The following is a 14354-nucleotide window of genomic DNA, read 5'->3' as shown; positions in this document are numbered from 1 at the left end:
GGGAACACAGCAAAAGAAATACTGAAACAGCATCTAAACCTCAACCCACACTAAAGCAAAACTCCGATTTTGAATTGACAGCATTTCCTTTATAAAGTGGGCTTTGTCAGCATTTCTATTAAATGTAATACTAGACAATCCTTCAGGAAACCCACCTCTCATGAAGAATTCAAATTAGTTATTTTATCAGTTATGATATCTACATTAGTACCTGAGATAGTTACTTAATAGCTGAGCATTAACATTGCATAACTACTGCAGAAAGAAAGAAAATTAAACTTCATGCCAGTAGCATTTGTCCCTAGTAACAGAGAGAAAAGCTCAGGACACGTGCAGACACTAGGACTTCTAAGAACAACACATGCTGTATGAACACACATCATCAAAGCCACCACAAGTTACGCATCTAAATAAAGGAGATTATTTTCAAGCCCTTCAGCAGATGTGGAAGATATTAAAGAGTCATCAGCACTTATGACCTGTGCAATGTCACCTTCCTCTCACACAATTTGCTAACAATAGGTACCTATACTTGAAAACAAAACCATGACTTCTGATGGAATGTTATTGCAGCTGCAGGATATAGCTATAATTGCAAATGTCTCTCTGCTCTATTAAGAGGGTCTCCTGCAGGTCTTAGTGAAGGCTGACATTAGATTGGTATTACATCCCAACTCTGTATCAATTTCCTTAGTCAGGTCCAGGGCACAAACAGCAAGTTAATGGTGATAAAACAACAAACTGAATAGCTGAACATATTCTGCCATGTTAAACTGGGGATTGGATACATGCTCCACTAGCTCCACTGGTAACCACAGGTGTCAACTGCTAAGTGACACCAAACAGACAGAGAAAGAGAAAAGTGCAGTGCTGCACAGAAAGAGCAATTTTATTCTACAAGATTTCAGCAGCCTTCATTACAACTGTGGTGGAGAGCGCAAACAATAATGGAAATCCTAAAGCTGAGAGAGTTAGCAGGGGTATATGGGGTCCAGAACTATTGACAAGAAGGAAAGATTTTGAAGCCACCAATGAATGGTGGAATTACTCTGCCAAAGTATAAAACCACAATAATTAGTGTCAGGATTGACATGTTTCACAATTGTTACTACTTAATTTTCAATACAAACATTTGCATAGCCCTGAGGTCAGACAGCCCAGGAAGAAGGGAAGGCTAATCAAAAACTAACCCTTAGGAAAATTAGTAGCACAGAGTGAGATCACTAGACACCTGAGAGCCTTTCTCTCCCCACAACAGGCCAGAAACATCAAAATACCTCTCTTCAGAAGGCAGTCAAACTGTTGGACAGCTCCTCTAAGCCATTACACTGTTTCCATTTGTTTTCCGCTTTCACAAGGACATAGAGGAGAGAGAGAACTAATAAGTGAGGCAATCTTCAAATACGTACTTCACAATGAAAATGATGTGAGATCTTGAAAGAACAAGATGGTATCTTGTGCCTTCCACAGCAGAAGCAAGACAAAGCAACCTTGCATAATCCTCTGAATTTTCATCTAGCCTTAGTCTGCCACAAAGGGTAGTTCAGAATCAACCTGTCTGTCTATCTATCTTCTAGTATTTAACCACTTTTTTCCAACAAGAAAACAGGTGACAGAAGAAAACTATCCAATGGGTGTACATAACACCAGTTTTGAGCTTTGTATGGAAAAAAGCTAACTGCCTCCAAAAAAGATATGTATAACTGCAGAGAAGTTGGTAGAAATCTTCTTCAGTTTGCAGAACCCAAATTTGCTACTCCTGACTGAAGGCCTGTGTGACAAAGTTGTGTGGTCTGTCAACTGCTTGGTTCCTTCAAGTGCCATTCTAGCACAAGCAATTACACACCTGCATGGCACAGCAGGTTCCGGCTAGGTACTGAGGCATCCCTGTGCAGCACAAGAATAATATGCAAGTGCAGATTGATGCTTCTGGAGACACTTGAGGAAATTAAAAGGAGAGGTGGAAGAAAGATTCTCACATAGATAGTCTAATCTGGATCACATAACTGCAAAGAACACAAGAATGTATTTATTTTGCACTTGCTCAAGGTTAAAAATTACTGTACTAAAACTACGAAAAGCTTTGCTATAGCACTGAGCTGCAACTAAAAGCAATTTTTTCCACTTATATTCTACATCCTCAAACTAAAAGGAAAAATTAATTGATTCAAAACACCACTGCTGAATTGCAGTTCTTAGGATTTTGAAAAATTTTCTTAAAGTGCCATTTTCTGAACTACAGTAATTATTGAAAAAATTTCAATCTTCAGTAGGAAAAAAAAAAAAAAATCTCTCTCTAACAAAGAGAAAATTCCACAATTTAAACCTACAAGATTCATAGTTTACACACATTGGTCAAGACTTTAAATACTGCCCTTTTTTTTTAAAAGAAAATCTTCATGGGACAAAGTCATGACCACATTTAAGTCAGTGCTAGGATTTAGAGATCTCTTTTATGATAACTTGAACTGTTGCAATTGTTACTACTGCTATTTAGTATCTAATACTTTAAAAAAGGGGGAAAAAAAAAGACTTTTCATGTAACGTGATCTCTACTTAAGTATCAAAGCTAGTATTTGCAGACTGGAGACCAAATTTTCAAACGTACTATGCAGGAACCCCAGACACTGATCTCAGAAGTGCTGAATATAGAGATGATCATACTTCAAAGGAAATTGCAGGCACATTCTATCTTTGAAATGTAGAGGACAGCTGTCACATAAAACATGAGGTTGTCTCAAAAAAAAACCCCAAGTTTGTAACCTCAACCAAAGCAACACAAGCTACAGAAAGAGTTGCAAAAACATTATTGTCCAGCACAATTTGCTGCACTTAATGACACTAACAGCCCTCACAATGCAAACACTATGGAGAAAGACAGTGCAAAACTACTACATTAAAATTTAAGTTTTACTGTAGAAGTTCTCTGAACTCACTTCCCTTACAGGAGATGCAAGCTTTCTGACTTAATGAACAAAGCACCACATACTAGAAGAAATAAGTCTGACTTGAAGTCAAATGGATGCACTAAGATATTAGGTAATGTTTTTTGTATCATGCAATCGTGTGATAAAATAAGACTTAGAGGTGCATCTAATTTATGAAAGCATTCAAAGCTCTTCACAGATTAATTGGCAGAGACTGGATCAAGACATAGAAGTATTAATTTCAACTAAGTTAATTGACCATTTCTGAGATTAGAGTATTGAACACCCAGTGACTGCCTGAGATACAACAACACACACTGCAGGAAAAAAAAGCTTGCGTAAGGGGCATGTACAACAGCAGATAGCCAGAAAAGCCTAAATCTTCCAGATGAAGCAACATTCTCTCCATTTGTCTTGCTATTTTATCACCTTCAAGAAGAAATCTTTAGAGCAGTTGGATGTGGCAAATCCATTTCTAGACATGGGGAAGTCTTTTGACCCACATGACAGTGGCAAGTTTTCATGCTCATTGTTAGTCTGTTTTCCTGTAGAGAAAAATCTTGCCTGAAAGATTTTTTCACTTATGTACCCTTTAAGCCATTCATTGATTTAAACCAGAGAAAAACTGATTGCCAGAAGGTTCTCGTGACTTTTGTAAAATAAGCTAGGCCAGAGAAGGCAAAACTGAAATTTGAACATCTTTAGGCTCAAACCTTCCAAAATGTGCCGTCCAGATTCTATAATGAAGATGGTAGCTCATGTGTTGTGAAATCAGTCCAGTCTGTAGAAAGAGCATGGCAAAAAAATGCAGAGGTACAGGGAAAAGACATTGAAAAAAACAGGTTTTGACCTCAAGACACAACTTTACAGAAATTTTAATTAACTTTGCTGTTCAGGAAATTATTTGCCTGTAATAAATGGCTAAAGCACATGCGCAAACACAGACTCCCCTAAGATGCAAACTTCTGGAGCACAATCTCAGATAAGTGAGTACATTTTACTTCTCTAAAATCCATCTGTATTTTACTAGGGAACCTTCTTGCAACACGCAAAACAATCAACAAACGGTAGAGAGGACAGATTTATCAAAGAAAATGCATCAGGACAGAAAACTACCTTTGAACTGCCTCTTCATCAAAATTAACTAGCTGAAAACTGGCACTAGCCTAACCACATTCATATTATCTCCAACTGGACTGACTCAATTCCAATCTGCTCAGTACAAAGTCACATCATCCTGAAAAATACTCAGTGGTCATACCCTGGCATCACTCAGGAAGAGATTAGATGCTTAACTGGAAAAGCAACTATATCTGCTGTTAAATTAGATTATAAATTTGTACAGAAAGATACCTTGTGACAGAAATTGAAAGCTAACTGCCTGACAGTAGAAAGGATTTCTCCCTATGGGTACAATATCCATTACAATGGTTTTTGCCTTCTCCACTGTCCGGAAATTGGAGACTGCTAGATATGCAGGACTTGTTCACAGCTCTACCTTTAACCACTGGTTTTCCATTAAGGATATACATTTAGTACCTAGCATACTAATGTATCAAAACTACCATACATAAGCCTTTCCCACACACTTCCTTACATTAAAGATCTGTACGCAAATCTGTACCACCGGTATGTGTGGAAGCCCACAGAAAGCCTTCTCCAGCATTACAGAAGGTACAGCTGGAAAGAGTCAGAAAGACTCCACCTGAAATAGATATTGTGCCTTTACACATGGGTAGGAGAGAAAATAAACTGTTTTTAAAGCATTTCTGATGGAAATTTCACTAGCAGGTTCAGAAACTTGTCCATGGTAACGCCTCCATTTCCGTGCTGAAATTAGCAGCCTGCTCAGACAGCATCCAAAACCAAAGAGGTGAGAGGTCAGCTCTATGCAAAGCTAAAACCAAACTATAGCATCTCCAGGTCACCAAAACTTTGTCACTTCATGCAGTTTGTTAAAATCGACAGAATTACAGCTCACTGATACACAGCTAGTGAAGATGAAGCAGATTAATAGTTACATATGTTCTCTGTGGAACCTGAAGTTTTCAGAAGTGTTACAGAAGCACTCGTCCAGCCCTCTACCACAGCATTCCCCAAAGGAAATGGTGGGGAAAAGACTAAACTGGGCAAGCAACCCCTGCACACAGCATCCTCCACAGACCACCATGACCATGATTCCACTTTTCTTAAATAATGTAAAATACAGACTATACTGCATTCTCCACTGCCTTGTGCTTAGGAAAAAGCATCAGCCCAAGAAGCTTGTACACACCACTCTCATTTTACCTGCACCACTCAGACCCACAACATGCTGAGCAGCTGACCTCCCATCATCTAAGCTACCAAAATGAGTATAGACCTATTAACTCTGTATTATACTAGGTTTTTAGAGATTCAGATTTGGCTCAGTGCAATGTCTGTGAAACGTAAACTGCAACAGTCAAATCTTGTCAAACACAAGGATACTTACATGACACTTAAATGATACATGAAACAAACATCTCTCAAAATTGTGTGGCTGAGGATCAGTCTCCAACTACAAGACATTGCAAAGGCAAAAACAAATAAAGAACCCAAAGAGTTTAATATATCAACTCCACTATCTTGTCATGCAATCAGTGTGAGGAACATGAAGGTGTTCCTACAGTATAAACAGAAAAAGGAGGAAGAGAGGGCAAACCAGTTTGCATTTCATTTTGTTCCCTCAGCTATCTGGCTGTTCTGCAATAGGCACCTGAAGGGGGTCAGGAGAAGGATGGAAATGTTTCTGTATAGCAACCATAATGGAGATAACACCCAAAATTGCATTGATACAAAAATCACATATAGTGCTTTCTCCTGTGTAAGCTCTGTTCTACTGCTCAGAATGCAATCTAACATACTACACATTAGCACCATTCTCAGCAGGCACATAAATACATTGCAGGGCTGTAACAAAAACACACTTCGACAGAAGACTGGAGGGCAGCTTGGCGAGAGTAATATTCTTACAATCCTTGGATACATAAATATCAATAAATACATACACAGAGAGAACAACATAAAGCTACGATTTCTCATCTCGAATCAGACACAGCACAGGAACACCTAAGAAATACCCTATCAAAACTGATCCTTCATACATAAATACTTATTTTTCTACACGTACATAAATAAATACATCTATCTGCCCCCCCCCACACGTTTCCCCAGAGCAGCCCGCTGCTGTATCTCCCCACGCTCCCGGCCTAACAGGTCGCACAGGATACACACTTGGCTTCAAGCAGACGCGGGAGTCAAGGAGTGAAGGAGAACTGCCTGGAAGACCGGGTGGCTCATCGCTGTCCCGCAGCCTTCCAGCCCGGCGTTCCCAGCCGTGCCACAGCTCCTTCCCCAGCCTCGCCCAGGCCGCGGCGGCGCTCCCACCTCCTGGCGACCCTACCTAGCGGAGGGCAGGAGCCGGCGCGGCCCCGCCGCCCTCCTCGCTGCCTCCCGCGGGCGCTGTGTGCCGGGGGCCGGGCCGGGCCGGGCCGGGCAGGGCCGGGCAGGGCGGGAGGTGCGGCCACCGCCTCCTGGCCGCTGCTGACTCAGGAGCAGGCGCCGTCCCTCCACGCCGCTGCCGAGGGGCGGCCGCCGCCTTCCGCGCAGGATCGCTGCCCACGGCCCCGCCGGGAGCGCCGCCCGCGCTGCGGGAGCGGGCCGCGCCCGCGGGCAGCCCCGGGCACGGCACGGCACGGCACGGCACGGCAGGGCGGGGAGGCGGGGAGGTGCCGTCGGTCCAGCTCCATCCCAAGAGGGAGGGCGAGCGGGGGGTTCCTGCCGGTTGCAAGGGGAGGAGGTGCCCGTCTCCGTCTTGAGGAAGGGGCGAGCGGGAGGACTCGCTCCCGCTGCTGTCCTCCCCGCCCGGCGGGACCGTGTGGAACCGTGGCACCTTCTACGGTCTTGCACCGACAGGGCTTCTACTGTTCCATGGATGCGACCTGGAGCTAGAGCCGCGAGAGGTCTCCCAGGTGCGAAGACCTAAAGCAAAGGTGTTGAACCAACAAGCTGTAGGGGAAGGCAGCCGCGCCCCTGGCTCACGGCGCTGTGGGTGCCGGGGGTCCGAAAGGCGACCACAGTACTGCTGTTGGTCTGCTAAGGTGGGAGCCCGCACACAATCCCTGCCTGCAGGGCTCCCTACTTTTGCCACCCGCGGCGCTTTTCGCTGCTCTGTTTCCACGTGCAGTGTTTTGGTAGGATTTGCTGGTAGGGATTTCTCACGGTGACTGCAGCAGGAGGACAGCACCTGTCAGGCATGAGCTGCACTGGGGCGTGCTCCCCAGCTCACACATCCCCGTTCTACCTTCCTTCTGATCCTCACCTTTCAGTTTTCTGATAAACATTGGCTGGGGAGCCAGTGCTGCTCATGTGGCAAAGTCCCACATCCTAATGGCAAATATCTCTGTTGGAAGCCTCTACAAGCTTATTCAGAACAGCTTTTCAACAAGATATTCAGCTTTTCTCTGTCTTTGATTTTGCTTTATTCTTGCCACACTGCCATTTTCTGTTTGCAGTCAGAGCATGCAGAAATGGTTTGATTGCTTCTTTGATTTTTACAGCTCCACTCCAAAATAATAGACCCATTTGATTTGGAAAGAGGCATTTTTCTACTTAACACCAAAGTCCATGTGACATAGAGAAGTGATTTAAGTGTATCCACCTCAGCAACATTTTAGAACAAGTAATTTCATTTTTAAGTGAAATAAAAAAAAAAAAAAAAAAAAAAAGACAGTGAATTTCAGACTTGCAAAGGTTTCATGCTGTTTTGCACCAGCTTAGCAAGGTCCCAGATCCTCTGTTCCACCTCTTAGTGATGCTACTGAATTGCCAAGTTCTGCTCTGTCTTTAATTAATTACCAGTGCTTTACTTGGGGTAAACAGTGTTTTGCAGATACTACAGGATGATAAAAAAAAAAAAAAAAAAGCATTTTAAAGATGTAAAAATGTAGTCTCTTGAGAGAACATCAGCTTTTACCTCCTTGTCTTATTCCCACCTTACCAACTGTATTAAACAATGGTCTGTTATGATATTTCCTGAAGCTACTTATGTCTTCCTTATCTATGGGAAGGTCGTGACTCACGTGCTTGCTCTCTAAAGTAAGGAATGATATCTTGGAATTGTAATAGTGGATTGCTTTTGAATATATATGAAAGAGCCTAAAGGAGCTGTCTGTTGACATTTAAAAAAAATTTCTGTGTTCTTGTGCCAATTTTGATTCCACAGTTTTTGTGATTTCTGTGTGTTGGCTGTTTTGGCCAGCTTAGAGAGACCAAGTTTGCTCACTTAAAGTAAAAAGTGTCATGTGAATTTCTAAAACATGTTCTAATAACAACACAAAAGGAAGAGAAGACTTATTATTTCCATTGTTGACCAAGTCTACTTGACTTGGAAGAGGATGTGTGTGCAGAGAGAGGAAGCCTGGATATCTTTCCTTTGTGGCAGCCCCGTTTCTCATGCCTTGAAGCCTTCCTGCCAGCACTGGGACTCGATTTACTCACGCAGTGGCAGAAGAAAATTGACCTCCAATGCTTCATATGGTTGTGTGATCCTAATTTTACTGACTACCACCAGATACAGTGGCACTTTTTTTTTTTTTATTTATTGTTTTCTCTGCTGGAAGGATTATTCACTCAATGTTAGCACTTTTTGAGGGATCTGTGCAGGTATACAAAAAGCTTCTTAGCACAGCACAAGCTTAGGGACACAAATCTGCATGTCCTGTCAGGAGGTTCTTCCCACTGTGTTAATTAAAACAGGGTGAAAAGGATGAAAGCAGTAACCGTCCCTGTTTGCCTTCCCTGTGTGGGGGTAGCTGATCCAGTGCCCTTGACTTTCCAGATTGTCTTCTCCACTGAGTGATCAAGATGCAGCTACTCTTATGCAAACGCAAAGAATCAGAGCAAGCAGCTCCTGTTAGAGAAATCCAGCAGCAGCACCTGGTGCCTGTTCTGCTGTCAGTCTGCAATCTCCAGAAATACTATGAAATGGCTAAACAGATCATGAAGGCAGGTTTACTGCAGATGGGTGAGGCTAAGAAGGTGTTTTCTTGCTGAGCCTTTCTTGCCTTTCATATAGGCAAGATAAATTAATAGGCTTAACCCTCCCAAAATAATACTCTTAGCATGCTATAATGCTATCTCAAAATCATGAAAACTTCAAAATATAGTCTTCTAGGTAAATGTTGATCTGGCTACCTCTAGCTCCCTTCCCACAATAAGTGCTTTCATTTGATCAGACAAAAGTCTTGTGAAGCTGTCATCACCCAGGACAATTAACTCAGTGCCAGATATTCGGGTTCATTTTGGAGTCTGCCTCTGACATGCAGCTCCCATTACTGCCAAATGGACCTTATCAGCAGTTTCTTCTTGTGTCAGGGAAGCCCTGACCTGAGACATAACACAAAATTATGGTGCTATACAGGAGGTCCCTCCCACCACAGGGGGCTGGCACAGCCCTTCCAGTCACCCTGCACCCTACTCTCCCTCCCCTTTTCAACTGTTTTGCTAAACCAGCTGCTAGGAAGTTTTCCCTGTGACATCTGTTTCAAAAGGAAGAGGTTTGGAACATAGGCCACTTAGGTCACATTAATTAACCCTTATTTAATTGTGTTGCACTTTTCTGAAAATAACCTTTTCCCACCTCCCATTTGAATAGGTAAAATAACTTCATCTGTTTCAGGTCAAGGAAGTGTCTATCAACACTGGAAAAGAGGGTAATATTCACCTTCAAGGTACCTGAGACTGATTTTATTTTTTTTTAATTCATCAATAATTGTAAAAGTTTTTGAAAGCTGGAATGAGGTGAGTTCCCCTGGGCCACATTTGTCACCTGTGTCAGTTGTTCTTACATGTCATTTCTGCTGCCAGCCCAGGTAAAGCTTCTGCCTTAACCAATTGTGTCTGAGTAGGTTTTTATTGGCTTCCCCTTCCCACCAGTGACAGTATCAGGAAATCTAATAAAAGTGCAAAAGGTGAGAGTGACATCCTTTCTTTCTGTTGTTGAAGTATGCTATGTTTCATTGAGGCAGTCTATACTTTTTCTGTGTTCCTTAATCAAAACTGTAGTTTTACAACATTTCTGTATGTTTTTAAGTCCATTTATTGTCAAGTATGCATGAATCTGTAAGTAATGACAGAGTAATGATCTTACCATGGGTTGTTGCAGATGCAGTAATACTTTCATTTCAATTGTAATGTAACAACATTTCTGCCTACTGTATCTTCCGTTTAAGCCTCCCGTTTTCTCAGCCTTACTGAAATGACAGCCTCTTTGTAAACAAATTTTTGTTACTTACATTTGACATTATTTTCTACTCTTAAGATCAGATTATATTGAATAGCTAAGAGTACAAATGTTCTTTAGATGTATACTTTTAATAATGATAAAATGATTTCTTGTTATTACTGTGGTTTTGATTCTCCCCCTTTTTTTTTTTAATCCATCTAATTATTATTTACATCACAGTTGTTTAACATTTCCTTACTTTGTTATATCTCTTCTGTTTTAGTAATTTTAGGCTATTTTAATGTGGAAATGTTTAAAGATTTTACTGGATTCTCAGAAGATTCTCTGCCTGGATTGCTTTTCTTGATATGTAAATCAAAGTATTAATAAAATAATGATTCTGACCATATGGAATTTTATCAAGGTTCTTTGTAGTTTCTGATTATCAATAGGATATAACCACTTCATTTTCTTATATTCCATGTTTATGTAAATCCTTTGTGATGGACTGTTTCCATAATATCGGATCACCGATTCATGAAAAGAATTCAAATTCTAAGTTGTAGCCTAATAAATATTTTTTTAGGTTTTACATTTTTTGTTTTTATAACATTAAATATTTATGGTGTTTTCTTACCAGTTTGGGTTGCCATATTCAACAGTTATTTTTCCTTTTACATCAGTGTAACAGGTAAATTGAGGTAAGGGCTCTGTCACTTGACTGTCAGTGATTTTGGTATGTATTAAGTGATTTAAAATGTATTTAATTAAAGATGTAGTGCTTGCTTAATATTCAATAGGCAATAAAACATTTAGCATTTATGCCCTTTTTTAAAAATATGATTGCTTTATTGTAGTTCAAAAAGATTTTTAAAAGCTGGCAAGATTTTCTCACTCTAGAAGAATGATGAAGCACTTAATTGCACCAAATATAATTTTCTTTTTGCCTTTCTTTGCAATTAGAAAAATGAATTGTCTCTTACAAAGTATTATGACTTTGCTTGTACCTAATAAAAATATTACATCCCCACCCACTCACTCTTTCAAAGGTGAAGAAACACTACTGATCTAAAGATGGAGCAGTTAGCTCTAGAGATGGATCTGCAGCTTAGGCATGATGCAAAGTCACTGAAAGTTCTGAAACCTCTTTTTTCTTTTCTTTCTTCTCCATATTAAATACCTGTCCTACAATATCAGCCATTAATATCATATTTTCCTTTCTTTCAAAATAGTCCAGAAGTTGTTGGCATTGTTGTTGGCATTGTCACTCACAACCAGATGTAGGAGAACAGGGAACACTTGCTTTGTCAAAGTTACAGATGTAGACGGATGACTGGTGCAGAAGCAATTCCTTAAAAATTCCAGTAAATATGAACTGAGATTGTGAGTTTTAGCTAGACTGTCTTTTTCTGCATCATATGACCATAATAATTAAACTTCCAAATTTCATACCACTGTTATCACTTAAATTACAGTCCCAGTTCTTAGCACTCAAATGCTCCCAGTCACTTAAGATGGAAGGAGTAATTCCATTTAACATTGGATTCATTAATTACAAAAAAACCCTACATAGTTAAACGTGTATAAAAGGCAAATATAGAATACACAGTTTGGCAAAGTGGGAAACCACCAACAAGGTTGTACCACACTTTTCTCTATCATCATCATCATCATTTCCTTCAAAGTCTAAGCAAACAAAAAGTTTTTCAAAATTAAAAAAAAAAAAGGAACACAAATACTCTCTATTGCTGGTATGTTTGAGAGCTGTTCCATAAAAATTAGTATGTACCTGAGGATTTTATGAGCTTTTAGTTATTTGGCAGCATAGGTGAATAAATCAAATACTGAGTTTTCTGTCTTAGCTATCATGAGACTTTACAATGATGTTTCTAAGATGAGTTACTCCTGAGAAGCTTTCTGGGTATTTTAAGAATACATGCTTTAAAATTTTATTTCAGTTGTCATATCATGGTGAGATGGGAGCTCTTACTCTCTGATCCCTACAGCTGTCTTCCCCTCATGTTTTGAAAAATTATTACTGTTTTCTGCAGTAGCATTAACCAGTCTTTAAGAACAAGTCAGCTGTAGAAAATAGAGGAATTAAACACACTGGCATAGGTTGCACACATCAAACCAGAAAAAAATAACTGTCCCTGCTGCCTTTTTGGCCCATAGTGACAAAGGTACTCAACCAGAAATTGTACTGTTATACCAGCCTTCCTAAAAGAAATAGCTGACTGAAACAGGGAAAAAAAGCAGATAGACGCTTTTGAAAAAAAAAAAAAAAAAATGGTGTCATTGTGGTTCATTTTTGTAACCATTACTGTTTATAGTTACAGGGAGATGTGTAGGGCTCAGAACAGAAAATCCAGGCTATTTCCAATTATTCAGCTTCAAGTGTTTTTGTATCTCACAGTGTAGTTTTATCTTAAACAGAATCTTTCATGTAACACTCATACTTACTGTCTTTTATGCTGGAGAGCTGATTGTTAAAATTACACGTCAAGTGTTTCTTACATAAGCACAGTCAACCCAAATGTTCATTCAGTGCAGTACCCTGTCCTCTTTTGTTACCAAAATCAGGCAGTTAGGGAAAAATATACATGGCATCTTACACTTTTGCCCAGCATCCAGCTGGTTTTGTCTTTGTGAGCTGATTGTGGTATTCCTGTGTATTTCTACTCCATGAGCATCCAAGTTCCCTTTGACCCCATTTTAGGTCTTTGTTTCCATACAATCTGTTGGCAAGAAGTTACAGAGCTCTAAGGCTTCAAACACCTACAGCTTGGTATCTTCAAACAAAGCATAGGGAAGTTTAATTATCAAATAAGTGACTCAGAACAGGCAGCATAAAAGTCTGGATAACCTGAACCTATCCTAGACAGACACTGTTCATCATATTCTTGCTTTACACAATTTTTTTTCAGTATTGCTGAAATTCTGCAGTATATTTTTTATATAATAAAATAATATTTTCATGCAGCTATTTTCCAACACACAGAAGCATGTTCCATGGATAAGACTCCTCTGGAGAGGTGATTTTGGCCAGTTCTTGGAAATTACATGAAAATCTTGGACTCAAAACCTTGCTAATATTTGAGCTAAACATCCCAATTTCATTTTTGTGTTAAAGTCAAGCCTAAAGATTTAGCTCCATACTTTGTGTCAACACTTTTAACAGTGTTACTAGAATGTTTTCTGCTTGATTAGCAGTGTTTTGAGGACCAGCTCTCATGTAAAGTTTGCAGCATCCTAGGGAATTCTGCATTTAATTTTAATGTCTCTGGTTTGTAACACTGGTAACTTAAGAAGTCATTCCTCAACTACAGTTAATATTATTTAATTTGGTCCTAAATTAAGTATGATAATTTGGAATTTGCAAATCTCTTAATGATGTTACCTAGCTGACAACTAGTATTCTTAATCATCTAGCAAACTCAAAACTCAAACTTTGATGTAAAGTGAAAAAATCTGTTTAAAAGAGAGGAAAGGAGGCAATTTGAAAGAAGAAAAATAATTGAAAATTATATTTAAAAACCCAGACAGGCTTTCTTCTTCTACAACTAATCAGACTTCTGCCACAGATTCTGTAATATCTTAGTATAAGAATGGTCAACCATCTAAAATTGCAATGTAATATTTTAAACAGTAGACTATGGGTCTCTAGAATTTATTCTTATGTTCCTAAGCAGATTATAAGATTGTCCATTTACTTTATCCAACTTTAGAAGGATAGTGTATATTTCAGAAATGAAAGCCATTTCTATTTTTTGCCCACATTTTGTACATTAAAAAAGTTACTGTCAATAATATACAGTTAACACTAGAAAGAAAGTACTATGAGTTTCCTGTATGCATTTAAAAATTATTTAGAAATTAAACATAGTGTCTTAGACAAGGAAATAGAGAGATATCTATTTACAAGGAAAGATCCTCAAAAATATCAAGACAAAAGAACAATTCAAGCTTTTATTTAGACACTTAATTCTTAGGATTTCTAGAAGTTGCAGCAGAGAGTGAACATCCATTAAAAAATTAAAGCTTTCTCTTTCATGGGGAGAAAGGTGTTTTTTATTCAGCCACATTCTACTTTAGAAATGTGATCTGTTGTTTCAGATAGCAATAATATTCAGAAAGGTTTCTAAAATATACTTTAAACTGTCTTTCAAATAATAAATATT

The 14354-nt window shown here is 39.4% G+C and overlaps 1 protein-coding gene across 3 annotated transcripts in view; it reads right to left on the bottom strand.

Annotated features, from left to right (window-relative positions):
- KIAA0319 (KIAA0319 ortholog) overlaps positions 1-6428 on the bottom strand; it is a 57263-nt gene extending 50835 nt beyond the window's left edge. For all 3 annotated transcript variants that reach the window (XM_021553366.3, XM_021553369.3, XM_021553368.3), the window contains exon 1: positions 6183-6428. The gene's annotated coding sequence lies outside the window, so the exon portion shown is untranslated. The remainder of the gene's footprint in view (positions 1-6182) is intronic.
- Between the last annotated feature and the right edge of the window lie 7926 nt (positions 6429-14354).

Source organism: Lonchura striata, chromosome 1 (genome assembly GCF_046129695.1).
Source record: "Lonchura striata isolate bLonStr1 chromosome 1, bLonStr1.mat, whole genome shotgun sequence".
NCBI lineage: Eukaryota > Metazoa > Chordata > Aves > Passeriformes > Estrildidae > Lonchura > Lonchura striata.
The sequence above is the reverse complement of the archived record's forward strand: the minus strand, read 5'-3'. Positions and strand labels throughout refer to the sequence as shown.